Source organism: Anser anser, assembly GCF_964211835.1.
Source record: "Anser anser genome assembly, chromosome: 14".
NCBI lineage: Eukaryota > Metazoa > Chordata > Aves > Anseriformes > Anatidae > Anser > Anser anser.
The window spans coordinates 7,192,737-7,217,300 of NC_139735.1; the positions used below are offsets into that span (position 1 = coordinate 7,192,737).

The following is a 24,564-nucleotide window of genomic DNA, read 5'->3' on the forward strand; positions in this document are numbered from 1 at the left end:
CTTCCTTGCTGTTGGCTTCTGCTTACCAGCCCTTTCTGAAAGGTGACAATAAGAGACTATAGGGAATGCTGCTGAGCTTTTTATCCTTTGACCTCTGCACATAAGATCTTCATAATTCATCTGTTTGGGTGTGAAAGGATAGGCAGGACGATTGTGTTATTCCCTGGATTGTCAAACTGTTCTGGTTACTCTTACACTTTTGTTGCATAGCTGTGTCCCAGTCTGAAGTGAGATGTTGCTATAGTGATTCTTGCTCTTTGTGGTGGTTTACTTTCAAGCTCAAAATAGTCCAATAAGAGAACTGGTGTAGGTCTTGCCAGTCATGTATTTGCTGACCACAGGGGGGTCGCTGACTGCCCTCCGCTTCATCGGGGCTGCACGGGCTGATGTGGGAACTCAACTGCACGCACCCCTGGAGCACTGGGTTTTGAGGTGGAGAGGATGTAAGTGCCCCTTTCCTCCTCTTGCCCTCAGACAGCATCCTATCCCAAACCCAGCTGGCAGAATGGGCTGCGTTGGGCAAAATGCTTGGCGCTAATTCTAGCAAAGCTGGTGGTTTTGCAGTACTGGACAGCTGGTATCTCCTGGACCTGATGCAGTGCTTGACGTAACTATTAATCAGCATTAATGGGATTGCCTGAGCAGTCTTAATTTTTCTGTGTGAAGTCAGCAAGGTGGATGGTTGAAATGCACGTGACTGAATTATGCTCTCGCCCTGCTCAGAGGTGAGACCCTGCTGTGGCACAGCAGGTTGATGGTGCCCAGCTGATGGGGAGGTGCTTGCGCTAAAGCAGCTGCCTTGGTTGTGATGGATTACGTGTCCTCTTGCTTTCGTTAACAGGACAGCTCTTTTCTTTTGTATATATTGCAGAAACTGGAAACGTTAGTGTTGATGCATTGCAGTTCAGTGTGCAGTGGTGTCAGTTGGATGGGCAGCTTTCTCCTGAGGAACAGCTGACAAAGCACTGGCTGTCACCTGGGGACTGTCCAGGAAGAAGAGGGTCCCTCTGTGGCAGCTCTTGCTGCTCCATCTTTGCTCCTGTTGTGAGGAGGAGAGCTGCTGCACTTCAGAAGGTCATAGTTAAAAGAAGTTACAAAACAGGACCCCGGCGGAGTATAATCTCCTCGAAAGTAATCTCTTGGGAACTGTGTGTGCTTGATACGCAGACGTTTACAGGAGGCATAGGCATTCCTAAAGAGTAAGGGAAAGTTCATTTGCATCCAGACAAAGACCCTTTGGCCATCCGGACTTGTCTGCGATGTTGTTTGCTGCTTGCTTGTGGGCGACGAGGTGCTGTCTGAGCTGTGGCTATAAGGTGCTATGCGACGTATTTTAGCAGCACTTAAGCTGCCTTGACCTAATTCTCTCGCTTTTTAGAGAAGTGTGGATTAGCAGCAGCTTGCCAGGAAAAGTAAGCGGCAGTTAATTCTTGTAAGTCAAGTCCCGAATGACTGTGATTTGGGTAACGTCCTTATAGAAAAAAAAAGTGGCAAACATCGAATGACTGTGATAAAGGATAGACGGGGTGATCCTTGTGCCAAGCAGTGACATGACAGACAGGCAAATTGCACGGTGAGGCTCGGATTGCACTGGCGACGTCTGGCTGCTGCTTTCCTCCTCTAAGTCGTGGCTGAACTCAGCTCCGAGCAAGAGCGGCTTCCTTGGAGGCCTTAAGGCATTCCATGGGATTCCAGATTGTTCTGAAAATGCTTTCTAAATGCTGTCTTAATTAAAGATTTCTTTAAGTCAGAATTAAGTTATTAAAATGTTCCAGGCATTTTCTAGAAGTCTCCGAAAGCTGACTGCACATTCCTTTCCAAGTTGATCTACTCCTTATTCCGGGCTACAAAGTGATATTGTGCTGCTGGCGGGTTACAGATAAGTTCGAATAAATGATTTTTTTTTTCTTAAAGCAATTTTTGCCTTTTCATGAACTGATGCTGCCATTGACTAGCTCTTTAGGATTTTGTAATCTTGTAGCTGCGGTCCTTCAGCAGTAATGGGGGAAAAAAAAAGTCAGGTGTTCTTTGTAGGGCATTCCCAAAATCCCTGGGTATGTCAACTTAAGGCAGCGCCAAATACAGACTAACAGCCGTTTAAAATGTTTTCCTTTTTTTTTTTTTCACGCAGCCTGTGGCTGCTTCTAAAACACTGGGTGATCATACATGATAGATTTTGTACTTTACAGAAAAATTGCATTGTGTGGAGCTGTTGGCAGCCCACACAGCTGTCGTGCTACAAGTGTTTAATACGCTGTTTGGGTGATGGGAAGGTAACGAGTGCTTGCGAGACTTGCCCGTACAGACAAGTTGTGCTGTCCTGGGTCTGTCCCTGCCTGGGGGCTGAGAAGCGTGTCTGTGCTGTTATAAGCGATGATTAAAGGCCTGAATCTAAATGATGTAGTGACTTCTAGGCATGTGTGTATGCATGGATTGGGTGCTTCTGTTGGACTGTGCTGTTGGTTTGGGGTTTTAATTAGGGTCTTAGAATCTTAAGGGTGCATCCCAACTAGCTGTATTGTCTAACTTTCTTGGCCCTACCAACTGTGTACGAAATTCTGTGTCCTAAAGCCACAAGCCTCTTCTGCATTTTGGAGGGTTGAACTATTCAGCGGCCCTTCCCAGGACAGTAGTCGTAGCAGCTCTATCCAGAAACCCCAGTACAGAAGCAAGATCCGAGCAACACTTGGCTGTGTCACGCTGAGCGGGCTCAGGCTCCTTGTCTGTTGTGTGGTGCTGAACTTCGTGCCAGGCTGCTGAGAGAGAAGTAATTACAGGCTGAAAGCAGCCCTTGGTGCTGAAGGGAAGGTGCTGACAGATCGTCAGCAGAAATTCAGGCTTCATAGGCTGCTACAGAAAAGGCTGCGTACTGGAGGGCAGTGAATTCCTGTAACGGCAGTGCGGAGTTCCCTGCTTATAAGGTGTGTTTGCAGGAGAGCTCTAGGTCTGCTATCTTTCCAAATCCATGTTCTGCATAGATTTTGATGCTCTTTGCATTTTAGAGGTAGCTTGGTAGAACTAGAGGCCTCAGAGTTGCATTTTCCGGGTGAGAGCAGGTAACTGCTCTAGAAGCTGACATTCAATCTCCCCTTACTCAGCCGGCGCTAGGAGTACTTGGTGGTTCGAAGGTCTTCCCGAGCCTGCAGTTCACCTTTGACTTCTGGCTGCTCAGTCTTATCAAGTTGCATAAGGTATAAGAAACAAAAGCAGAACCTTGGCAATTGTGTTGCTTCTTTCGGGACCTGTGAACAGCTGTGAAACTGCTCTTCAAGCTGATGTTCGGCTCTTGGCTGGCGACTGCAAGAGCACATCAGACAAACCCAGCCTGAAAACCAGTGCATGGTTGTAAAGAGCTCTGTTGTCATGTGCATCATCTGGATATTTTTTTCCCAATAAACAAAAAGCTAATTTTGTTCTTTATATTTCCTTTCCCAGTAAATGAAAAGCCGGTTCTTTATATTTCCTTTGCAATCTTCTGGTGTACCAACAGCCATGTAATTATCTATCCTTATTAAAGGTTCTGCGGGGGAATGGATGACTGTCTCTGTATTTGCTGTGCTATTACTGTTAAGTAACAGGGAAGCCTGCTAGGTAGTAAGTCAGTAAAAGCATCACTGGGAAACTGTGGTTACTGAGTGCTTAAACCAAAGGCAAATTCTGAAGTGTCTTGCTCTGAAAGAAGAATGGAGAGTGGTACTTTCTGAGCTTCACACTGAGGTCAGAGGCTATGCAGTGAAGGCAGAGTGAGCGCATTAATCTGTGGGGCTGAGAACATTTATCTCCTAAAAGGAAAAAGTATGACGGGACTATTTAATTATATCTTAAGTTTCCCAGGAGATATGAACCTGAAGTGTTGCGTTCAGCCACTTCTGTCACCGTACTTGATAATTTCTTTGTAAAGTATCTTACCTAGAGAAGTTGGTTTTCTAGCACAAGCTTTGCTCCCCTATTGTTGCTCTGCTCTTGAAAGCATTTTGCAGATTTTCTTGGTGTGATAGGTGCTTCCTCCAGAGCAGCATGAGTGAAGAGGTTTAGGGCTGCTCACTTTAAAAAGGCCCTGAGATTAGATAGATGCAGAACAGTTGCCTCCCTCTGACCAACAGAAGAACGGACGCTGAGAAGGTGAGCAAGTGGGAAGTTTTATGTAGGTTTTGGACCACTTCACTGCAATCTGAAGCGCAAGTTAGGTGTTTATTCAGAGGATTTCCACTTGCAGTAGTATATGCACATATTACTTGCGGATATCCACAGCTTCTCTGGGTGGCCTGTGTGGCCACACTGATTTGCACAGCTCAGGACCCTTTGGAGCAGGCAAACAATCTTATTGCTGCCTTTGAGTGGCTTTCAGAGGGAATGGAGAACCTGGGTTAGAACAGGGTTTCTCACTAGGTTAAAATCCCTGCTATCGTTTCCTTTTGTAAACCACTATTTGAGATGGTTTAAATTTTAAAACCACAATGGAAGTTACTCAGGAGGGGATGTCATTTTGTGCACCCGTAATGTTGATATCCTGGCTAAAGCAATAACAAAAGGGAACCTGTTTCTAGGGGAGAAGTGAAGGGAGATATTTTGGGAATGGCACTTGTATGAGAACTTTTGGAGCTTCTGCCTCTTACTGGTAAGATTTTGGATGTTTGACCTGTAGTATCAAAGCCAGCTGGGTTATGGGAATTTAAAGTTTTTTCTTAAAAAAAATCTTTTTAAAGAAGCCCAATTAGTAGAATTCAATTCATAGGACTTTAAAAATTAATGGTAAGTTCCCTTATAAAATATAGACCACTTGAGAATAACCTAAGAGCAGGCATATGGTTTTGATTTTATTTTTTTCCTTCAAACACTGGCACAGTACTGAAGCCAGACAACTTTATTTTCCTGATGCATTATAACCAGCTGCAGATGTTTTAGACATTATAAGCTTCTAAATGTGCCTTGACAAATGTCTCCTGGAAGCCAGGAGTTCTAAATATTACATGCAGTGTATTCAAAGGAAATGTTGAAAATAAAGTTTTAGGAATTAAACGTTCAGTGTCTGAATCAAGAAAATTTACCTTCTGCCCTTGTCAGGGGTTTTACTGGCTGCAAAAGTTCTTTAACAAGACATGCACAGATGTTAGTAGGGGCATGCATAGAGTCCAGAACAAATATTGCCCTGGATGGTCTTACACTGTATGTTATTTATTGGCCTTTAATAACTATTACTTGAAGGTGGACATCTGCTTGAGATGGTACTTCAGCATATATCTAAAGGCTGGACTGAGTTTTATAGCTGGTATGAAACTCTTCAGCATTAAGCCAACAAAAATTTGATGTATGTGTTTGAACATACAGAAGCATTGAGTTTTATGCACCAGTGACAGTGCCATGACCCTCCACAAAAGCTTCTGTAGTAATATTTCAATTGTTCTGTTTGGGATTAAGATAAAGGATTTCACACAAAGATATTTTGGTACTTTTTTTCTTGGCAGAGCTTTGAAGTGAACACTTGCTCAGAAGGGCATCTTCATTCATTGCACTGTGTGTGTGTACGCACAGTACGAAATGTTGCTTGCATGTTCAAGTGTATGGCTTTGTGGTGGAGAGGGGCTACTTGATTAATTACACTGGGAATTACATCAGGTGTCCTCGGTTTCCGAAATTCAGACAGCTTGACTTACTGCTACAAAAACCATTCATTCATTTCTACATAACCTGAGAGAGGTTGGAGAAATACCTATGCTTTGCTATGGACACCTCATTAAAAAGTGATCCGGTATTTATCACTCTGAGTTTTTAGTCTGGTCAATGCAGAAACTGAGAAAGGAGGCAGTGTTAGAGGACAGGCTGAGTGCCTAAAGGTTAATTGCTCAAACTAGGTAGCAGAAATATCCCTCTAGGCAGTGAAGTTCCAAACAAGCAATACATTTGACATAGATTTAATTGCTTATATGCTAGCAGTTCTTTAAGTAACGGTGGTCCTAATTCTTTGAAATCTTTCTAGAGGATTTGAAAGGGAAATAGGAATTGTTTAAATGTTATCACTAACTTCTTGTGCAAAGTCTTTATGGGTAAAAGATGTTTCAGAACAAGATACATACCTTTCCATTTAAAGGTTAATGATGCATCTGATTTATACCCTGCAGGGTAACCAAAGGGAGCCTCCGTGCCCGTCTGTTACCCCTAAAAATCATTCCTCCGGCTTTGGACCAGTTTAAATGTAAGCCAGCTTGTGCTCGCTGAAATCCCTAGAGTCTGCCTGGCACTGGGGAACAATTCCAAGAGAAGATTAGAGGTGGCAAGCATCAGTGGGTAACTACTTGAGCAGGGACCTGGCTGCTTGCTGGGAGGAACATGGCACGCTGCCCTGCACTGGGGAGCCGAATCGAGCAAATGCAGGTCTAATGATTTGGATTTTGCTACTTCACATTAGTGTTTAAAACTGCTTAGATATAATCCTCCTAGCAAATCTCTCCATACTTTGAGATGGCGAGCATTCACTGCTGCACACTGATTTTTAGGTATGAACTGTTACACTGAATTCTTGTGCAGCTGAACAAAGGCTCTCACTGGTGCCTGGCAAAGAGAAGGTTTCTTGTTTTGATTCTGTTTGTATAGGAGCATAAAATGGTTCTTTGTATTGGTGGGCTGTAATAAATGAAACAGCCAAACTTTTGGGTTTTGATGCTTCCCAGTCATGTAGTAACTCTGGAAAATGATATATACCAAATGCTCGGTCGGTATGGGAGCGAGGGGGGAATTCTGCTGACTGTGACTTTCTGTAGAGGTGCTGGTTGCATGTGCTTAGCTGGGCATATTTTCATATCTTACAAAGTATAATTGGGAAAGTTTAAACTAACGGTTACCATTCATATCACATATCTTTATTAGTGGTTGCTCATCTGAACCACAAAGAAGTTTTTCCCCCAGTCATGCAGGATGTTTCCGCTGTCTGCAGAGCTCGCTCTGGTTTCTTGCCTTGACTTCATCAGAAAATCTCAGCGATAGCTGCGTGTGCCCCTCAGCTACAGAGCTGCTCTGGAGGTCCCCTCTGTATTGTGCATGGAGCCAGAAGTCTTTGCCATGCTACTTTCTTCTTCCTCCCGTGTTGTTTTTCTTCACCCGTACCTCACTTGGCAGTCCTTTGGCCAGGCTCCTCTTCACCGAGACTTTCGCCCTCCCTTGCATAAGGAGGTGCCACCACATGCTAGGAGGACTGTCAGCTCTCTATCGAGGTAATTAAGGTTTTCCTGCTGTCGGCTTCTGCAAGCTTCTGTGATTTGCCTCTTCGAGTAGCTGTGATTATCGATTTAGGGATACTGTGTTTGGCCCAAAGCAAAGGTGGCTTTGCTGGCAGGTAACTTCGTTACCCTTTTGACGTGTGGGCCATCATTTGAAGGGCCTGCGTTTTCTAAAGGTCTGCATTTCTGATTGAAAGACAAGTCACAGTTCATTTTCAGAAGCATCAATTAAAAACGGAATACTCAATTAAAAACAAAGTATTTTCAAGCAGCGCTCGGAACATATCAATACTTTGAAATCTGTAGTAGCTATGAATTCTGGCTTGCATCTTAAGGAAAAGAATATGATACCACCTCTAATGGAAACTAGCAGAAAGTTGGCTTCTATTTGATTTTAAGGAATTTGGCATGGTTTCTTGTCCCTGTGGTCTAACTGGAATATCTTGGCTTGTCTGAAATCAATGCTGCTTTTTGAAAATGCATTTAAGAGAACTGTGAAAGTAGAAGTATTTGATTTTTCCCACATCACCACCACCATGTATTATAGTTTCTTCATACTTTCCTTCATGGATAAAATGTTTAGCCAACTCTAATAAGAGCTGCTGCATAAGTTATTCCAGACAGTCGGAGTGCTCCTTGCTGATGAAGGGCTTCAACTATAAGCATTTTCCATTTTGGTGTGTGGGGTTTGGTTTGGTTTTTGGGGGGCAGTGATTTTTCTGAAGCTTGTAAAGATTATTTAAATAGAATAGTGGTGTTGTGGAGTCAGGGTTAATTGGGATCTTTGTTACTGAGATTAAAATGTTAGCATGGGCTCGATGCAGTTCTGAAAACTAAAGCAAGTATCTGTTTGAAGTTTTATATAGGGAGGGTGGTTCAAATTGCTGCAACCAGTTAAAGTTGCCTAGGCGTGTTAAAACTAGGTGTACTGAGCAGCCAAAAATGTGCTGAATTTCCCACCTCCCAGTAAGCATTTATCGATTCCTTTAAGGCTGGCACTGAGGTTTCCCTTTTTCACACGAGCGGTTTTCTGCTTTGCAAGATTGCAGACCCCTTCAGGTCCCTAAGCCTGAAAGTCAGGGGAAGCTGGAGACTGGTATATGTTCCTACATGAGGGAGTATGAAAGTGTGAATTTGAGGTTGCTAGTGGTGGTGATATCAAGAATGGCAAATGAGTTACCTTAATATAGTCTCCTACAGACTACTAGCAATACAGTAACCCAAGAGCATGTGTTACGTGGGGTTTTGAGGCACGTTGTTGCAGTGATGGAGGCGATCCTGTGGTCTGCCCTCGCTTTTCTTTTCGCTTCCCACTCTGTTGTGCTGGTGCAGCTCTGTACGGGGACCCGCTGTAAATTAGATCGGGGAGATGAGCTGCAGTCAAAACAGGGAAAAGGCTTTTTAAATGAGCTTGCTCCTGAAAAAGATGAGTATAAAATAGCAATGAAACAGCGAAAACTCTCTTGTGGTGCTGTGTAAAGCAACGAGTCCGCTCCCACCTGCTCAAAGACGCTGCAAGGGTTTACCTCAGGCCATGGAAAAAAAGGTGTCAGGATTTATCAGTCTAAGGCTAGTTTTATTTGAAAACAGCTGCCTTGATTTTTGCTTGTTTTATGAATTGGAAAGTAATTTCACCAAACTGTGTATTAAGAATCTTATTAGTTTTTGTAAGATTGACGTCTCATCTCCTATAGCATGTGTTATGGTCCTTCCTCTTCCTAACGTCATTTGTGAGAATCTAGTCCTATGGAGGCTGCTTCTGAGCTGCTGTCGGAAATGAGATTATTGAAACATTGCTATCTATGTGAGCTTTTTAGGGTTCATATTAGCCGACTGCTCTGGTTTATGCTTTTTGGGATGGTGAACCTGTGTTGCTTTTTTGCACAGTGGTAAACTCGTGGGAATACATAAATATTTCCTAGTCTGGAAATGTCATCTTGAGACTTTAAATTTTGAAGTCTCCTTGCTTGTTACTTCAAGTTTCAAGAAATGTTCTTAGAAGTAAAAAGAGCTAGTTCACTTATGTGTGGCCCCTGGAGTGTTTTATAACACGAGGCATGAGAAAATGGGTCTAGTTGAGGGCATCTGCAAAGCTACACTGAGAGAAGTGAAAGCTTTGAGAGAGGTGAAAGTGTTTCCTTGCTCTGTATGCATGTTGAAGGGAATTCAGATGCATTTGAAAGACCACTCTGGCAACTTGCTCTGCCGTACTGAGGCTGACTTTTAATGTTAGATATGAATTATGAAACGATCTGAGTCTGTATTCAGTGTGTATCTCTTAATAGCATAAAATTATTCAAAGTTGAGTTGTTCCCTAGCATTAGATGCCTGGCATATTTATGATTCTCGCCTTTCTAGCAAAGGTGGTAACTTTTACATGCAGCATTTTCAGAAGACAGTTGCTTTTTTATATTGCCTTAAAATATTTATCTTGTCTCCCAGCAATCTTACACATGCTTACATCCAAAATTAAAATTGTATGTATTTAGTGGATTTAGTTTGGGATTCAGATCCATACTGGGGGGGGGGGAAGCTTGCAATACAGCATAATGTTCCCTGATCTCATGGGCAGTGTCTGCTTCTGGCTCGCTTGTGTAGGTGTGGCTGATTTTGGTGCTATGGTCCAAATAATCTGCCGACATCGTGTTACTGGTGTTGGTAAAGTGTGGCGCTTATTTTTTTTCCCTGAAGCCTGACAACCACCCTTTCCCTTGCAGTTCCACTGCTACTTATAAAGTCATCTTTCTTACCCCCAGCCAATTTCTTCTCTGCATCCTTTCCGCAGGAGAGGCACTGCATAGACAAATGTTTTCCGTGATAGGTTAGCTGATGAAATGTTATGACATGCTATAGCCACTCGAAAGCAGTTGTTGTCGTCTTTAATTTTACGATGTCAAGTTGCTCTGCTCTAAGTAAGTGCCTAAACTCTCCTGCTCCCTTCTATAAAGGTCATTATATGTGGCTCACCTGTAAACATGTCATGTTGGCGTGTCCTCTCCTTTCGGGAGGAGAGAACAGATGTTCCTGCTCACCAAAAGGTGTTTCAGTCACTTGCTGCAGAAGATGGTCATCAGGCTGTCAAAAGCAATCTTTATAGGCAGGCTGGTCTTTTGCAAGGAGATGTGTTTACAGAGCATGAAATTAACATTTTTTTGCACAGAGGCAAATAATTGCTTACAACGGAGGCTTTAGTAGCAGATTTGAAGCTTGAATGATTATTAGTGAGGTCAGGCGGAGCACGTAGGGATGTCCACCTCCCGAGCAAAGTCACTCCGAACTTTTTAGCCGATTCACTTATGCCAAAAGGTTTTAAAATGTTGCAGTGTTCAAGCCTTGTTTGTCACTTGAAAAGAACTTGTAATGAGCTGTGTTACGTCTGTATATGTGGTATGGTTCCTTCAAACTCATTCTTGAACAGAAAACTCTTCTGATTTGCAGGGAGGGAACCTGCATTGCCATGATATTAGTCTTGAATTATTATATAGTAGTGCTCTAGTGCTGTCGGTATTTTTGTAGTTCTTTTTTAAGAGACTTTGCAGAAAGTGTCTGTGAAGTGAACAAAAGGAAGCTCTGTAAAAGCTTTTTGTGGTCAGGAGATCGGTCTGAAGGGCCAATAGGTCTTGGAGAGAGTTGGCTGACCGGAGCTGCTCCAGTGAATGCACTTATTCATCAGGTCAGGGCTTTTCCTTGAGCAGTGATGAAAAACGTTTCCAAAGAACGGTTATTGGCAAAATTAATCAGATTGATTCTTCACTTATGACACAGATCGAGTTTTGAACTTTGGTCTCTTATGGTAATAAGAGCAGTTCATTATCACTGACTGCATCTCGTCAGTCCCGGTTTGCTCAGCCTGCTTTACTCCCCACTCAGCGGATACACATGTCTTACAAAACATTTGAAAACCACTATATTAAAATAGATGAACATTTTCTAAAATACTTTGGTTCTATTGCAATCAACTGTGGCACAGAATTTAGGAAGTCTGCCTAATGCTAGATGCAAGTGTCCTGTCAGACTTCAAAGTGGAGGTGGCTCTCTCTGCGTACCTCCATTGCAAATGGTGCTGAAGACTTGGAGCGCTCTGTTTTCAAAATATCTCTGCTTTTACAGGGAGAGGAAAATAAAAATGTGGGCAGCATTGCAAACACTGGTCTGAAAACCTTTTTTTAAATGCTGCACGTTACACCCATGATTTTGCCATCGCTCTTCTGCAGGACGTTATTCTTCAAAGGCAGTGGAACTCCTTGCATCATCCGTATCGTTCTGAATGGCTCTAACGATAACACTTCTGTAGAGTTATCCCCATCCGTACAGTGACAGTGCCATATAAAAGAAACATCTGGTCACCAGTAGCAGGGATTGAAGAGCTCGTACTTGTTTATATATCCCAAGGTCTTTGAACTGGGCGCATCCTTCAGTGTGGTGTAAGAAACCACTCTGCATCACCAGGCGAAGTGCTAGCAGCGTGCTGGCAGGTTTGTCCTGTGTGCGCTGAGGTTCCTTTCCTCCTCCTGCACTGAAGAGGAGGAGGAAGGCAACATTGCCTGTACAGTGAGCAGGGTGCTATTCCAGAGGGACCATGTTCCTGTCCTCTGCCTGCTGCAAGACTGGGGGTGTTTGTTCTCTGGGTGTTTGGTTTTTTTTGTTTTGTTTTTTTTTTGCAGGAGAGCAAACAGCACAAGCTTTCATTCTGATTTCTGACTGATCTTAGGGAGGAGAAATAAAAACTAAACAATACACATTCAGCAAGGTCACCACTCCAAGCATCACCTGAATACTGCTCGGAACAACTGTTCTGGAAACACCCAAAATCCAGGATAAAGGATATGCCTCACTCCTTGCTCTCATTGAAAAAAGGCTTTAAAAAAAATTATATGTTTACCTTTAAAATTCTTCCAGACAGGTAAAAGAGCGCCATGTTTCTGTGCACTTCACATAAGCTGTGCAGTAGCACTGTTTTATCAGTACTGTTTTTGCCTTGAGATGTTACACCATAAATCTTAGGAGGACACGAGAGATGGTGCATACAGTGAATTGTTCAGATGCACCTCGACAAGACCTGCTAATAGCCTTCCCTATTTAAAACAGTCCCAGCAGAACAAACTTTTTTGCCTGTATAATAAGACTTGGTAGAACAAACACGTAAGCAAATGTGAGGAGTTTATGTAGGCCATTCTCTTCAGTATCTTATGTACAAACGTGTTTTATTTCTTTATTGATTTTTTTTGTCCACGCTTAAACAGTATTCTTTCAGTATGAAGCAAGACTCATAAAAAAACTAGGTATAATGTGTTCAAGTCAGATTGGTTACTTTATTCTAGCACAACAAGCTACAAAATCTCCATTGCAGAGAATGCCATCCTATACAACAATTTTTCTCAGTCCCATGGAGCTTCATTACAGCGAGGTCAGGCTATGTGCTGTAGAGAAGAGAATTTAGATTTTATTATAGGGCTAACTCCTGTGCTGTTGTAATGATACTGAAGGACAGTAAATGCTCCAAATAATTCAGTTTCTTTGGAATACAGTTCTGTGCTGTAGAAGCTAGAGTAGATCTAGGAAAATGGAAAGCATTGTGGTACATTTTAGTGTGATTCCTGCTGGATGCTCATGAGATTGTCCAAGTGCTGTAGCCCTTGCTTATTTTAAGCTTCCAGAAGCCGGTCAGTGAAGGTTACCAGAGCTGGGTGTTTTCACCGTGTGAGATCTCCCTTAAGACCCTTGTGGTAAAATGAGACTCCTCAAAGTCTAGCTTTTGGCCTACGATGGGACACATTAATTTCTCATGTGATTGAAAAGCCTCTGCCACAATTCCAGCTGTGATGTGCTTTTAATCTCATGTTTTTCCATTTCTTGCTGCAGTCTAGAAAAGCGAGAGGACTTTCTGTAATGCTTACCCTTCCTGTCTACCCAGTCGTCTCTGCCCTAGTCAGCACCCATAATTTTACATGCTTCTGTGTATGATGTTTCTGTAAATATCTCAGGATGAATTTTTTCTTGAACAGTAGGAAAGAATCATAGAGTCAGTGATCTGTCAGCACCCATGATAAAATGATCAAACAGCTGCTGAACAGCATAATAAGTGATTCATATCTTGCATTTGTTTAGTTAATGCCTTTTTGTTTACCCTTTGAATGGTATCCCAATTTTTTGACGTGGTCTTCGGTTATGTCAGGACCACTTGAGGATTCTAATCCTGTTCTCCACTTTGCTGGCAACATCAGCAGACTTAAACATGCTTCTTATCCCCTTACTGAGATCGATAGGTAATTCCACAGAGTCTAGAAGGGTTCTGCAAAATCTAATTTTGACACGACCTGGATGGTAGCATCAAAACATGTAGGTCTTGATTAAATTTGAGTAAATTGCAATTTGGATATCAAGAGTAACAAGGCTGCTGCCTACTCATGTTCGCATTGCTCAGTGGAGTGACGTCTTCTCTCGCAGAGTTGTTACCTGTCCCAGAAGAAGCTGCATGTTTTAGTTTTTATCCTGACACTGCATAGTACTTGTTTGTCACTCTTTAGGTGAAATCCAAAAGTGATTTGTCACCTGCACTTGTACATAGTTTTTGCATCCCCAGCCCCTCTTTTCCTTAATACCCCAGCTGTGCTTTTGCTTTTCCAGTTACTGGGAATCTCATCTGTTTTACACAGGCAGTTGGATGCAACTCTGAGTTGACCCCAGACTGTCAACAGCCTTCTTCCCAGACCCAACCAATTTATCTTACCAGATTCAAATTCTTTTTTCCTATTGTACCCTAACCAGGCTCAGACTCTCGCAAGTCTTTGTAACCGATCACTGATGGCTTGGTTTTCTAGAAGGTGTTTGAAGACAGAAATTAGCTAATTTTAGCTAAGTTAGCTCTACCTTTTGTCCCAAGTGGGATAATGCAGCTTTTGCCTGATCTCCAGGAGTGGCTCGTGCTTTTTGAAAGAGAAAGCTGTTTACAGGAATGCTCTGACTACAAGTCTCCTACAGCTGCTGGCCAGCCTCTCCGCTCTGCGGCACCCAGCAGGACTCCTTGCCATCAAGGGCAGTGACTCTATTTACTGCCTTCTGCTCAGGGAGAACTTGGCAATGCAAACAATACACGAGTATATCAGAGGAACTGACAGCGTAAACGGGGAAACTGGATGCTTGAGGATGGCTCAAATGTTTTTTGAGTAACAAATGTAATAGCAGGAAGTCTGATGGTGAGAGGAGCGTGATTAATTTTGGCATCGATCTGTGCATTTGCTATTGCAGTGTGCCTGTTGTTTGAACCAGCAGTTAAATAACTCGTTGGGAAGAAGAGGCGTGTAAAATGTTGCCTTTTAGTGCTGATGTTTTCAGTTTAGCATAACGCTGTCAAGAAGCATCAAGTCTGCCAGGAAGCTGGTAGAAAATTTTCCTTTAAAATTCTTGAAATATCTAAAAGGAAAATAGCGCTATTCTGTTCTAAACAACAGCAAAATGGGGTTTTACTGCAGTGCTACTTATAAAATGCCGCTTTGAGCCTGATGCTAGACGCACGAACTAGGGAGCAAAACCTGGTTAGGCACCACCTGAAGTAATAGTGATAAACACATTCAGTTAAAACCGAGGCTTTTTCTAAACCACAGCTGTCACAGTGGTTGTGACAGGTACTGTTGGCTGAGCAGTAACTGGAAGGCAGGAAAGTAGAGTCAGCACTGAAGTTACTGACTGAGGAGTGTGGAAAATAAAACAAATGTGTGCAGTTCTCCTTGCTTTATTGGAGTTGGTTAGAATCACTTCATTCCAGTGATGTGTAAGTATTACATTAGCAAGTTACTGGTAGCAGATGGTAATGTGAAAAAGCAATCTCTGAAAATACCTGCAAGCCTTTTGATGTCTTAGGTTCTTCGTAGAGTCCTTTGGGCCTGGGACTTTATTCCGCAGGTGTCTGTAGCAGGAAAAGCTCGGGAGGTCCTGTGTCACCCGTCTGCATTTCCAGTGACAGTTTGTTGTTAGACTGCAGCTGGGACCTGCTGAGGAGGGTGAGCTGGCAGTGTCTGGGGATCCTCTCCTGTGCTGGCAGGTGAGTGTGGTTGGTGGCTGCTTGACATCCCCCAGTGCTGAGTCTGACTTGCTGGCAGATGTTGTTGTCATTCCTGGTCGCATCGTGTCCCCCCAGCACATTCCTGATAGGAGATACTTCTATCATTTTGTGTGACTCTGAGTGATGGATAAAGCCTCAATTTAAAAAAAAAAAAAAAAAAAAAAAAAAAAAAAAAAAGCTAAAATACAGACTTCTTTATAGTATCTTTCAAAATTTTTAAAGGGAAAAGCAATTTCTAAGCTTCATGCCCTGCTTGCTAGGGGAGCAGCAATGCTCTGTGTATTTTTCCAGGTAAAATCCAGATCACTTCTGTTTTGTGTGTTTTTTTTTTGAACTATCACAGTCAGCAAGCTTTCAAACTGCCTAGTTCCTCCTACTAAGAAAACATGTTTATAGTGCAGTCTCTTGTCTTACTAGTGGCTGTCTTTATCACAAAATGTGAGGCATCCTAGTAGCACAGTTTGCACATTGGAAAGTCTCAAAATTGAGATCTGTGCAGCATGGTTTTATCTTGGTTTATCAGTCTGAAGGAAAATACTTAGACCTCTCTCTGGACATCTAGATAGATTTCTCTAATGGATTCATTTGTCAAGCTGGATAGATTTTTGTCCTGTTCTCACTTCAGTTTGTTGGATCTTTAGCAGCCGTCTCAATGTTTTCAACAGTTACACTAGGATTTCCCAAAGTCTGTTCGGGACCATTCCATTTAATGAAATTTGCAAATTGTGGTAGCTCTTCCACCTTTCCAGTCACAAATGTATTTTTTTGTAAACTGAACAAAGTAAAATTTGCAGTCACGTACTTACCAGGTCCAACTACTTGCAGTACCTAGCTTACTTGTAATTTTGTATTTGCTGTCCGCGTACTGTAAATCTCACTTGTGTAGTATTGATGCTGAGGATGGTACACTATGTTCTTTGTAATATCAGCCATGAGATTTCTGAATTTCTGCTAGTATGATATATGGTATGGTTTTCTGCTAATTTTCAAAATACTTGGAAGTTGTGTTCATCTGAGCAATCTTTGACTGGCCTAACGTTCCTCTAATGTGATTGGGAGTTTATACTTTGAGTACAGGGAATTCATGGAAATGATGGAATTAACAGGTCGTATATCCAGCGTTTTTATTAAAGAATAATGCAGATTAGTCAAGTGTTTCTGGTTATGCAGCATAGTCTGTAAGTTAGAGATTCCAGAAAGCATTTACAGCAGAAAGGGAAGGAGAAGAGAGATGGGAAGGCTGTAATCTTGTTTTGAATGGCAGTTCAGAGATGACTTATCTAAGTCCTCATACCTTGCGTATTCGCTGTCAAAGCACATCATGGTAGTAGTACCTCAGGCAGTGTGACTAACATTGTGCTTCCAGTCTCCACAGGAGGATAGCCCAGGGAGCAAACTCTTGTTTGGGAAACTTGTAATGTGTTGCTGTATGTTAAAGCAAGGTCAGTGAACCTGTGCCTGTCGCTTGAGGGGGAAAATGAGGAGGTTTCTGATGCAACTAAATGCCCGCAGGAGCTTACTCCACGACTTTGAGCAGAACCCTTAGACATGCTCCTACGTGGGAAATCCAGCATTTCTGCTGATATCAGGGGCTTTAAATGTTTAAGTGAACGGAAAAGACGAGTGCTTTAATTTGCCCACAACAGCTATGAGTCCTGTTCTAAAGTCTAAAAATGTTTCAGCTGGGTTTTTGACAGCTGAAAGAAATCTTGAGCCTGAAACTGTGCTGCACTATCAGGTGTGCTCTAAAACCTGGGGAAGAATTCGCTGTTTGCACTGACTTTGAGAAGGCATTGTGCATTTGGAGGCTCGGATTGAATTAATCAAACAATAGGTTTAGAACAGCAAACACTGCAAAAACGTAATATTTCTAAAGGTAAGTGAAGAACAAAGTGTAAAGTGTTTGGTAGAGAGAGATGACTAAGCTGGATGTCATATCACTGTCCTCAGCTGATGTCTTTAGATTTTAATCAGCTGATAAACCAGGATGTTTCTGCAGATAAACATTCCTTTGTGCTAAGGGCTTTTCAGCAATTGAGGTCGAATAAAACTTAAATGAGGGAATGTAAAAAGGGGGAAAGTTTTGATTCAACAACGTACTGCCCTAGCACTTGATCCAAAAAGCTTTCTGCATTAAAAAGTACTGTGTCAGCTATAATTGGGTAATGCTTAAGCAGTAGGCCGTCTTGTCCACCAAGTTACAGCATTCATAGCCTCTTGAAAGAATCCTGAAATTATTTCTTTAATAGCTCTGCAAACAGCTACCAACTGTCCCTGGGTATTCTGCAGAGAAGGCTCCGCTCTGTCCCGGAGCACTGATTCATTCAGCTGGTTCAGGTTCGGCTGTGGTTTAATTAGCTGACACAGGATAAGGACTGCCCAGGAGTACGGGCAGCAGTTCTGGCTCTACTTCCCGAAGGAGCCAGGCAAGTTATCTCCATACCCTGAAGTGTGACTGTCTCAAAGAACAGCGCAAATCCGAACATATGGATTTCAATTTTAGCGGTGTTTCTGGTGGGAGAGAAGAGCACGATGGCCAAATTGTAGGATCTTGGCATTCTGCAGGGAACCTCTAGATCTGATTCAAACTTGTTGCTTGGATCTGAGTCACAACATAGCTGTGAAGATGTGCTTGACTTTTTTGTCTTTGAAGGCACTTAATCTTTCCGCATGATGTGCTGCCATTTAGTTCTGCCTTGCCTTTTAACAGTTCCTGAAATGCCGTAGATATGGATTATATTAATGTAGCTTTTAAATTTTTGATGGACTGAAATAGCTTCAAAAACTAACCTTTTGAAAACACTTGGGTAGGATGCAGGACAAGCTTTTAGCAGCTTCCTTTTTCTAGTAGTACGCTATCTCCTGTTCCAGTAAGTGAGGAGCTGCGACTGACCGAGGTTATGCTTGGCTTCCTGACCCAGGAAGAGTGCCTCCAACTGATGTTGCAGATACTTTATTATTTTTTTTAGATCTGAAAATCTCAGCTATTTTCACGCTAGTACCAAGGATGGAGGCTGTTTGCACTGCATGGGTGCTGTACCTATTTGTTCAACACGTGAATAATCAAATTTCATTAAGAAAAATAAAATTTCTCCATGGTGCAATAAAACTTCATTTATGAGAGGGTTACCAACGTTTCGTGTGGATGGTCCCACAATAATTAAAATGTAGGCTTTCCTTCCTTCCAAAATTGTTTGTCTTCCAGGATTTGGAAGACTGGAGAGAAGCTGGTGCGGCACGGTGGTGAGGTTACGTGTTTTTCTTCTGTTTTGCTGGGGCACGGCTCATGACAGGCTGCACACAAAGTGCGTGCTCTTGAGTCTTGCTCTGTGTCCTCCGGAATGATGGAGCAGTCTGCACGCTGGGCCCTTCATAATTGCAACTTGCCAGCTCTGCAGCTTGTGCCAGCGAATAGATTTTGAAATGATAGTGTCTTAGCACTGTGAAATGTTCAGAGTGCTGCAGAGAATTTTTGGGCTGGTGGTGTCAGCAGCAAAGAGAGGAACCTCTGAACCATGTCCCCTTTTTTCCTTGTGTAGTTTAGGCACAGCTGTCTGGGAAGTGAAATGCTCTTCCTTCTGGCCTTTAGAAGCTCAATTTCTATTAACAATACAGGAGGAAATCCCACCTTTTTGTGTGTGTGTATGCTGTCAGTTGCTGGTTTAAAATATCTAGTGGCCGCCTGGAGTGCTTATAGAGTTATAATCAAAACTGAACTCTTGCAGTGAATTTCTGCTCAATATTTTTGACCTAGCTCAAGTTAGCACACAGGTATGTTACCTACCTCTGCCTCAGGCTAAAACTTCCTTTAATAAGTGAAAGAATGGTTTCTACTTGCCCTCCCTTTCCCTGTTGTTTATCTGGATCATTTTGTCATCTTCAGCATTTGGTAAGGTATAAATGCAAGATATCCTTGCTGAGTTGCTAGGATAAATGGAGAGACTTAGGGTGAAACTGCCATCCTTTTAATAGCATCTGAAGATCGTAGTTCCTTGAGTCTCATTATAGCTACTTGGTATAAAAAATAAAAGAAAACTCAACAGAATAAATGTTTGAACAGGGTTTGAAATCCATACAGCATTATGATTAGCTGTATGCACTTCAACAAATCTTTTTTCTTCTTGCATATAAAGCTCTTGGCTTACATCTGCATCCACTCTTCTCATATTCTGTCTGGAGCCTGGCACACTAAATAGTGATTACAGAAAAGATTAAAATTCCATTTTTGTGTTTGGTGTTTAAACGCTGATCGATTCCTTTGGTGGCATGTTAAGTAACAGCATGGTAGACAACAGAAGGGGCTTATTTACAGCAATCTGTCTAAATCCATTTCCAATTTATTGTTTAATATGCCTTTCTACTTCAATTCATTTTTACTTTAAAAAAAAATGGAAGCAGGCAGGAGATTAGTTTAAGGTATTGCTGGAGAAGTAATCACTTAGTGGTAAACAGCTTCCAGTTTTTAAGGAAAAGTTAATGTGTTTGAGCTGAAACAGAAGTTATGGGCTTGCTCTAGGAGTTAATGGATAAAATTCAATGGCCCGTGCACTTACATAACTTGACTAGATGATTGCAATAAACCTTTCAGGCTTTGAAATCTCCTCTTTGTTTTGCTGTTTACAACTGACCATTTCAAAAAATGAACAGATTTTTGCAAAATGAGAAGCTAAGCTAGAGAAAAACAGAACTGCAAAGTCTATTGCCTGGTACTTCTGTTTGCTGACCTGTTTTGTAGGGACAGAAATCCAGATCCTTAATGCCAATTTGCCCTAACCGTGCAGAGTAGATAACGTCAATGTTCAAACAATGGCCCTTGTAGTTCACAGTTAAAATACGGATAAGGAGGGGATTGCGCTGGTGGGTTCTGGACAAAAATGTTAGGCCTTCTACTATGCAATCAGAATTAATGGGAAAAAAGGATAAAAGTGAAAACTTACATGAAATACAGGTAAGACTTAGCTCCCCACAAATGAGATGCTTGTTTAATAGTGAAGGCAAAAGTCGGTCCTAGAAAACTTGCTGTGTTTTGCAGATTGCTTAGATATCCGTCTAGAGCTTCTGTTGAAGGAGTATCATCAAGTTATTTAATTTGCATAAATGAGTCAAATCCCATGCAGCATCCTTGAAGAAAACCACTAAAAAAAGTAACATTCTGGTCCATGTGTGCTGTCTGGATTTCTAGAGCTCAGACATAAAATTAAAAAAAAAAAAAGAAAGCTTCCAAAATAATGTCAGTGTCAGCAACCTGCTCATTTTGACAATGAGGGAGACTGGGTGTATATGCACATATTCCCCGTGACAGTGGTGGCATGCTGCCTGTACCTTCACACGCTGCTCTGCTAATAGTGATGACATGAGCATAAAAATTGCGTTCGGGGGGGAAGGTAAATGTTTATCATTTGCATTGACTTTTTTCAGTAGTCTGCTTAAGTTGGTTTTCGAAGTGTGATTTCTAGCACAAAATGCTCTGCTACCAGACTGCTGCGACTGCACCTTCCCTTCAGGGCTACGCTGATCGTGGGTGCTGGCAAGTTCACTGAAGCAAAGACACTGACGTTCGTTTTCTAGCACTGAAAGTCACTTTAAAATTAATGTTCAGACATTGTTGACAGAACTTGTCAGTGACTCACAGCAGGCTTTTCAGATACGATGCTTTAATAGTGACCTGTGAAACCAATGTAAGTGTTATAAGTTTGCTTACAAGTGATACAGTTAAAAGAAATATTTTAAACTCTTAACACTTACCCAAGTTGAATTAAATTTAGTGGAGCATTTCTGAATTGTATTGACTCATGTAACTTATCTGCCCAAGGCTAAAACAGCTCCACAATGCAGCATGTCTGTCATGGCCATCTGCAGCTACGTCTAGCCTTAAAGATTGAAAAGGTACTTCTAGAAAGGTATGTTGGTCCAAAGGAGATTAATATCGTGTTTATCTTGTGTGAATCTTTTGTCTGGCTTCGTTTGTACAGGGCAGTAATGCTGTAAGCACTGAAGGCAGCGGAATAGATGAGTCACGCTGTGCAGGCCTCTTTTTCCTTCGCCAGTGCTAATGTGGAGAAAAGTCAGGCCTTTCCAGTCTCCAGGAGCAAGAGCCTAGGAAGAGGCTCTGTACAGGACTTAAGGATAAATAACTCATATTCTGTCTCTCCAAAGTCCAGTACTGTAGTTTGGAGAGGTCTGAATGACTGATGTCTGTACTCCGTCATTTTCCCCTCATCCTTAATGTGAAGCTTGCAAATTCCTGAAGTCTTCCTCTTGACGTGTGGCTTTGACCCAGCTTAGCTTAGCCAAACTCAAAGATTTTTACGCATAAATTTGAGAGCAAGACGTGATGTCTCTACTAGACTTCCTGCTGTCCGTATGCCTCATTTGGACTCCACATAATGCAGTGGCAGTCTCTGTGGTTTCTTCTTTTTTAATAGAACTGGAGGATGGCATGCTGTCGTGTCAGGTTTGTTTGCTTGCTCTACAGGTATTTACATGCACATTGCTGACCTCTATGAACAATGGCTTGAAGCTGTGCAGAAAATTTATTTCTCAATTCATAGTATCTCATACTGAAAACACAAGCACAAGGTCAGCTCCAGCCCAGTACTTGAAGATGCTCACCCCGAGCAAGGAGGCTGAAACTGCTTTTTAATGGCTTTTAGATTGCTCCTTGTCCTCTTGAGAGTTAGGTGCTTTCTGTAGGCTTTGTGCAGATGTTGGTCTGAATCCTTTGAGGCATAATTTGAACTGGTCTCCCATCTCCTGAACTGTTGTGTGCGGGAGCTCAAGATCCACCTTTCCTTCTTAGTGTATTTCAGATAGAGAGCAATCCACCTGGGTAGCTGCTTCTAAGGGATGTTTACAGGCTACAAGTCAAAGGGAAGGGAGGGAGGTGCTTCTGCAATTCTGGTTCAAGGTGCTGAAGTCCCAAGGAGAGGTGGGATGTAAAACATTCTTCCTAGCTTCTTGTCAGCTTGGATGTCTTTTTGCTTGTGGGATTTTTCCCTTTTCTTCATTGTGCCTGATGTCCCCTGCTCACTTTGTAGAGATTTGGACATCTGGCATAGGGTGGCACAGTGGTGTTGCGAGGCTCTGAGCTGCACTCTATATTTCTGGTTAGATCTAGCCCCTAGACAGCCTTATAATGCCTTATAGTGGTGGGTGGGAATTCCAGGGTAACTGTAGGTAGCAGGTTTTACAAGTGTTGAATCACAGCAAATGGTGGAACGGGCAGTGGCATTGTAAGCCATTCTCCTTGTACTGCCGATCCAGTCCAGAGAGCTATAAAGAGCAGACAAAAGACTTTAAAATATTGAGTTCTCAAACTGGCCAGCTGTTCCCGTGCCCAGTATGACACCTCTGCACAGGCCGAGTGTGCGGAGGTTGGCAGAAGGCTGCTGGCAGGGGAGGTGTGGGGTGTGAGGCCTTCCAGGGCGCCTGCTGGCACGGCAGCATCCTGGGGAGGAGAGGGACCCATGAACAGGCCTGGCAAAGCAGAGATCTTGTAAAACAGAGGTGCAAATCTCATAGAAATGGTAGCGTGTGCTGTGGAACATTTAGTGGGGTTGATGGGGAGACCCGGGGAACAGACAGCCTTATGGCTGGTCTGGGCACGCACCCACTGGTTTTCAAGGTGCTCCGATCGTGTTGTTGACACCAGCTTCAGACTGACCTGAGGACAAGCTTTATGCTTCCTCTTTTTCCCAAGGCGTGCTGCTGTCCGCTGTGTTCAATTTGCATTACTATCGCAACTTTTTTCTTTCACGTTTGGTTCCTGGTGCACGGGTTCATTTTCACGCTTAAACATACTTTTTCGTAACAACAGGTGATATGTCTAGAAATCTGCGTAAGAACAGTGGTATTTAATGGGACAGTTATGCAGTTTAGTTTGATATTTATATCCGAGTTCAGTGATGGTCAGAAGCCCTTCCAGAAAGGGATGGTGTGCTGCTTCACCGCAGCTCTGCTGCTCTGGAGCTGCACTGCCCTGTTCCTGCGAGTTGGGATTAGGTGAGGCCTTGCAGTGCCTCTTATAAAACCTGGTTCCCCTCAGCAAATGCCAACAGGTGAATTGAAGTTGTTAGATTGCTGGTGACAATCTTAATTTTGTGTCCTAATAGGTGCAGATTGAAATTTGGGGAAGTACACCACAGATTTCAGTATTTGAACAGAAATAAAGATTTAGAAGATCAGAATTAATAGGCTAAAGGCAGTGATTATTAATGTAAAATGAGCTATCAGTTTTGATTCAGGTAACTTCATCAGGTGGAAAATAAAGGAACAGATGATGAAGATGAATAACGATGGGCAGGATGAAAGAAGTCAGATATACCATCTAAATACAACTTCACCGGGCTTTTTCTTTGAAGTGGTCACTTCTGGGTATAACTGCCCTTTCCTGATAACCAGCCTTTACTGGCAGCTGTCTGGTTTTCACCACTGTTATTCCTATCCCATAGTGTGGTCTCACTCTCCCCGTGAAGCCCTGAGAAATTCCTTTCCCTCCATCTTTGTGTCATGAATATTTTTCAGAGAATATCCTTGTTAGCTCCAGGTGACACAGGTAGAAGTTCAGTAATAGTTCTTCACGCTGAGAAGTAGCTGTGTGACTCCTTGTCCGTTTCGAGTGCCCATCAGTGTTCCTGCAGTGAAAGTAAATCTGAATTGCAGGAAGGGAAATGCTCTGATACTGATACTCGTTGATACGTGTAACCGAGCGTCTGGTTTCTTGGATGAAGCTCAACTTCTGCCAGGTCTGTGAAATGTCTTGCCAGATAAGTCAAGCAGCTGAGTGTAAATCACTCTGTGATCCTTGATTTGAAAGGATCTGGAATGATTTTTAATCTCTTGAATTGGAAAAGAAAATCCCAAGCAAGTTCTAATAGTTCACAGGGCAGCTCTTAATCAGGTTGAGCTCTATTTCTTGTGCACTACTTGTTTATTACCCTCTGGCCTGGTAATACAGCCAGCACAACTCACGCTGTTTGTGCAGTTCCTTTGCTAAGGGTCACCACCCAAAACCAAGCAAACAGAGCATGCACCTTCAGCTTCTCTACTTCACTTGGACATCTTAGCTTAAATCCGTCTTTGATGGTGTTGTAAGCTAATACGGAGGGTGCTGAGCTGGAGTCAAGAAAGCACTAGCAGCGTGCCTTTCCTGATGGCTATAGAGAAAGGATGCTCTGACGGGGATAACCTGCAAAACCTTCACAGCAAGGCTCAGCAGAGCTTGTCTGCCAGACTGCAGTGAGATGTGCTCCAGCAGACAGAAGGGAGTGGTGAAATAGCAAGTAAAAT

General features: G+C 42.6%; 1 protein-coding gene across 3 annotated transcripts in view; it reads left to right on the top strand.

The window, feature by feature from the left end:
- The window catches only part of GALNT10 (polypeptide N-acetylgalactosaminyltransferase 10), an 87,661-nt gene that overhangs the window by 16,328 nt on the left and 46,769 nt on the right, over positions 1-24,564 (top strand). Inside the window, exon 1 of one of the 3 annotated variants that reach the window (XM_083798615.1) lies at positions 13,562-15,255. The exons of the other annotated variants lie outside the window; for them this stretch is intronic. The gene's annotated coding sequence lies outside the window, so the exon portion shown is untranslated. Of the gene's footprint in view, positions 1-13,561; positions 15,256-24,564 lie in introns of those variants that run through there. 3 annotated transcript variants of the gene reach the window in all.